The sequence below is a fragment of the Schistocerca serialis genome, unplaced genomic scaffold, assembly GCF_023864345.2.
Source record: "Schistocerca serialis cubense isolate TAMUIC-IGC-003099 unplaced genomic scaffold, iqSchSeri2.2 HiC_scaffold_70, whole genome shotgun sequence".
Taxonomy (NCBI): Eukaryota; Metazoa; Arthropoda; class Insecta; order Orthoptera; family Acrididae; genus Schistocerca; species Schistocerca serialis.
Window position 1 is genome coordinate 37,346 of NW_026048299.1, and position 5,335 is coordinate 42,680.

The following is a 5,335-nucleotide window of genomic DNA, read 5'->3' on the forward strand; positions in this document are numbered from 1 at the left end:
ACGTCGGCTAGTGCGTTAGCTTTGTCGATGGGGCTGAACTGCAGTCCGCGTTCGCCATGGAGTGGTGGCATTTTTGCGCGTCTTTTTGTGTACTGTTTGGTGGCTTGCCATAAACTATTGTCGTCTAGTTTGAGAGCTGAGAGCCTTGCCGACCATTGTTGGTTGCGGTACTCATTGAGATCGGCTTTCAGCTCTCTCTGTAGCCTATTGAGTAGCCTCCGTGTATCCCTATTTCTGGTGAGCTTCCACTCTTTGGCGATCCTGTTTTTGTGCCGTATTTGCGCAAGCAAGTGCGGGGGGAGTTGCCTGGAGCGGGGGGGCCCCGCAGGAGGCGGTGTGGCTCCCTCAGCAGCTTGTAGGATCGCTCTTGTGAGGTCGTCTAGTGCCTGTTCTGCTGTCTCTGCAGTTGGAGGCGGGGTCTGGGCAAGTTCAGCTGCTACTGCATTGCTGAATTGCTCCTTATTGATGCGCTTGTATGTCGCATGCCGTTGTGGGCTAGAGAGCCATTCTCCCATGTCGACCTCGAAAATCACGGGATTGTGGTCCGACGACATTCTGTTTACCGATGTCGCGGATACAAAGCCCACCAGATTCTTTGTGATGGCTATGTCGAGGACGTCCGGTCTTCCTCCGTTCTTTGGGAAGTGTGTCGGTTCCTCTGGGCCCCATATTTGTAACTGGTGTGTGCGCGCGAGTCGTTGCAGTGCCGCCGGCGCAGCCGGGGTGGGGGTGCTTTATGGGCTCGGGTGCGGCGGCCGGTTGCGCGCGCGCCCCATTGGTCGGCGGCCGCAACAGGGCGAGCTGGTAAAGGTGCGGCGGCGGCTGGCGGCGGGTGCCACTGTGTGGGGAGACGCTGACTAGAGCGGAGCGCTTGCTACTGGTGTTGCTGCTGCCGTACGTTGGTTCGAGATGCCGCCCAAGACTAGCGGGAAGGCCGCCAAGAAGGCTGGCAAGGCGCAGAAGAACATTTCGAAGGGCGACAAGAAGAAGAAGCGCAAGAGGAAGGAGAGCTATGCCATCTACATCTACAAGGTGCTGAAGCAGGTGCACCCTGACACGGGCATCTCGTCGAAGGCGATGAGCATCATGAACAGCTTCGTGAACGACATTTTCGAGCGCATTGCGGCCGAGGCTTCTCGCCTGGCGCACTACAACAAGCGCTCGACCATCACGTCCCGCGAGATCCAGACCGCTGTGCGGCTGTTGCTGCCTGGCGAGCTGGCCAAGCACGCCGTGAGCGAGGGCACGAAGGCGGTGACCAAGTACACGAGCTCCAAGTAAGGAGGTGGCTCTGGAATGGAAGGAAGGAAGGATGGAGAAGGCTCCTCCGTTGCGAGAGCGGCAAAACGGCCCTTTTCAGGGCCACCAACTTGCCTTTTGCGGGAAGGGCGGAATTGTTGTTGTTGTTGTTTGTGTGGACGGCTGTGATGTATGTGTGCATTTTGATTGTGGGTGGGGGGGCGCGTCAAAGCGTGTTGCGCGGGGTACGGCCACGAGGTTGGTCGCCGTGGCGTGGAATGGTGGCACGCCTCGTTGGCGTGGTTTTTGACCCGTTGGTGTTGTTGGTGTGTGTGTGTGTGTGTGTGTGTGTGTGTGTGTGTGTGTGTGTGTTACCCGTCTGCGAGGGGGGACTGTGCGATCGGCGACTTTTGTGTCACCGTAACGACGGCCGTTTGCGGGTTTGTTTTTTTGCACATCATACATGGCGAGGGTGAAATGTGAAATGTTTTTGTTTGGTTTTGTTTGCCGCCCACTATTCCCTTTGCTGTACGCCGAGTTTGACAATGGTGCGACGTAACTGCAGCGTGGAGGTGTGTGAGTGACGTTGAAATGAACGTGCCATTAAGACGCATTGTTGTTGTATTGTACTGTACGTGTACGGCGACACGCACGATGATGTACCATTCGACTCTGATGTTTGATAGCCGTGTCTGACTGATTGCGTACGACGCACGCACACCGATGTCGTCATTCAAGATGCACGCGTGTCCAGTGCAGTACAGTAAGCGCGACGCTAGACGACGACGGCGGCGGCGGCGGCGGCGGCGGCGGCGGTCGTTTGTTTGGCGAATGTCTGTACACGTGTTTGTCTGTGTCCATCCGGTATGTATTTGTTTGTTTGAAAGTGTTTTGTGTGTCGGTGACGTGGTCCGATCCGTCGCCCCCTGAGTAACTGTCGATCGGCGCGATAGACCGGCGTCACGCAACTGAACCGAAGTCTTGGGCACACCCGTCATACTGTTGTACACCGTCGCGCTGAGAACGGTAACGAAAGGTTGACTTTGATCGGTCGAATGTCTGGGCAGAACGTGAGGAAGGAGGCAAGAGTGCAAGGAGGGGGGGCAAAAGAGAGAGGAAGGGAAAAAGGGGAGAAACGCATTCGTAGAGCAACGGAACGTTCCCGTGTCGGAGGCGTATTGGAGCCGCACTGAAATGCGTTTAACGGCGGCGCGGCTGCAAGTGTCTGCCGTGGTGAACGTTACCTTTGACGGCTGCATTGGGCTTTGCCTTTGCTTTTGCTTTTGCTTTCGCTTTCGCTTTCGCGTTCGCGTTCGCTTTCGCTTTCCCGGATGTACGTAACGTTTGTTGATATGGTTCTGAGGAAGAGTGTATGACAGTGCCGTGCCGTCCATGTTCGTGTGCCCTCCCATTGTGTGTATGCTATTGTCTGTGTACTTGAATGATGTATGTAGGTGTTAGTGGACATGTTTTACCAGTGGGGGGAAATGGATCGTCGATAGTTGCCGTCACTCTGTCACGGTCGAGATGACGCACCCTCCGTACAGAAAGGTGTCGAGAAAGTGAGTGAGTGAGTGAGTGTGTGTGTGTGTGTGTGTGTGTGTGTGTGTGTGTGTGTGCGTGCGTCCGTGAATTGGCAGTGTTTGGAGGTGGGCGTGCCCTGCATGTGGGAGGGGCATGCGTAACGCTGCTGGCATGGCATTTCGGGAGATGGGAGGGGGCAAACGAGGAAACGAGGAGCGGCGGCCAAAGACGGGACGGGGAGGGGCGCGGTGTGGGTGGCTTGCGCCTGTGCTCGGCGTTGTGGTTTGTGCAAAAGAGGAGGAGAAAAACAATGTGAGTTGCCAGGGAGGGGAGCGGTGTTGTGTTGTGGTTGTCGTGGTGTAGCCGCAGACGCGGCTGTCAGTGAACGTGGCGAGACGGACGGATGCGCGGAGGGGCGGGGGCGGCGCATTTCGCCGGTGCCGTGCCGTGCCGTGCCGTGCCGTGCCGTGCCGTGCCGTGCCGTGCCGTGCCGTGCCGTGCCGTGCCGTGCCTGAAAGCCGCGTGGTCGCTGTGTTGTTGGTGGCGTGGGGGCGAGGAGAGTACCGTACGGGTGTGCTCGTGCGCCGGAAATGGCACACTGCGCCCGCCCGTCTTGGAGGCTGATGGCTGTGGTGTGGAAATGGGGCGCGGTGATGTTGAAGCAGTTGAAGAACAGAAAAGAAACCAAGAAAACGGAAGGCGTGATGCGGCGGTGGTGGTGAGAGCGGGAAAAACAAAACAAAAAAAAAACAACAAGAAAAAAGAAGGAAAAACAACAAGAAACAAAAAAGAAAACAAAAAGTCTATCAATATTAAAATGTAAATGGAAATGGAAATGGACCCAGGTATAACCTCCCTGCACAAATAGCAGAGAGTCCGATGATAATAAAAATGTGCCAGAATGTTAACTAACGTCCCTACAAAACAAACCCAACGATAATATTAATGAAAGAGTGAACCGTATGTAACATTGCAACAGACATAATGAAACCTGATAAATTGTATAAGGGCAGCAGCGTTGACCTTTGGCCCTGTATTCAGAATAGAAAGAGCCAAAGATCGTTACCCCAATGAAAAAGACACTGAAACACGTATGTAACATAGTAGCGATGGCGAGACATTGTAGCATCTGTGACCAGAGAGTTTGCGCTGGACTGCGCGAGTGTTGCGAGCGGTTCTCAGTCAGTCAGTCAGTCAGTCAGTAGTAGTCGTTGCGAGTCCGTAGCTCTGTGTAGTTGAGGGCTGTACTCTGTCAGTAGTCGTGCGGTTGTGTGATGTAGGCGGTCGGCAACACTGGTCAAGATGGTGAATAAGGTATACTGTTAATTAATATAATCATTAGATAATGAAAAAGTGTATTTATTGTAATTATTCTCCAACAAGTTGCCCAATAATAATTTTTATTTCAAAAGCATTTTTCAAACATTTAATTTTTTATTGAACTAAAGAGTTCGTTGCACTTCACACTTCATTCCACTTCTTTGAAGAAAAATGTCACTAAAATCACAAAAAAAGAGAATATTATTATTTGCAATGCAGTTCGTCCAAGCGCTGCGCAACAACCAGAGCAGAAATGTGACATCCATTTATTCGGAGGTAAGACTTTAATTCTGATTGTTTTGCACAGGGCCAAAGACCGATATTTCGGTTTAATTGAAGTTTCTTGTCACTGAACGGACGTTTTTAAATGTTGTGTGAAGACTTTATATTTGAGTCAGATTGCGAATTTCACATTTTTGTTGCCATTTTCAATACCTCTCATTGTGGGCGAGGTTACAATTAGCGCAATGTCCATTAGCATCCGTAAATAACATTGTCCATTATTTTAAATTTTGCTGGGAGGTTACAACACACACACACAAAAAAAAAAAACAAAAAATTGCATTTATATCCGCTCCTCAATTGTAGATACCCCTTACACAGCTGTGTGCAATGAATGAGTGCTGGCTGGTAATTAATTGCACTCCTTGGAGGGAAATGCCATAGGAAGTAGTCTTTAAAAAGTGAATGTTTTTCGTTAAGAGACAAAAGTTACTTTAGAAAAAAAGTAATAGTGGGGCTTTTGTTGTTGAACGAAATAAGTACAATGAACATACGTTATCAGATTTGCGCAATGCAGCGTCACACCACCTTTTGATTATAACACACAATATACTATACATCGTCCCGAACCGTGACCAGAGTCGCGAGACGAGCAGAGCACGCCGCCGACGCCCGCTCAGTACAACCGTCCACCCGCTACTACTGTCGACCGACTACTACCTCTCCCGACTCGCGCTACAATATATATAACAACTGTTCCTGGCGACCCGGTGCGTGCCACTACTGTCGTCTGGCGCGGTCCAAGCGCCGACTAGCAGCGATAAAGAACTCTCTGGTCAGACAGAGATGCTGTCATGCCTCGCCATCGCTCTGGTAATGAATACATACGTGTTGCAGCGTGCGTACCACCGGAACACGCAGTGGCGGAGCCAAAGACTGTGTTGTCGAGGTCGAGTGCGAGCGGGAAGAGAGGCAGCGTCGGCACGGAGATGCAAGCGAGCGCGAGACGCACGGGGGCTGCGGCGTGGCG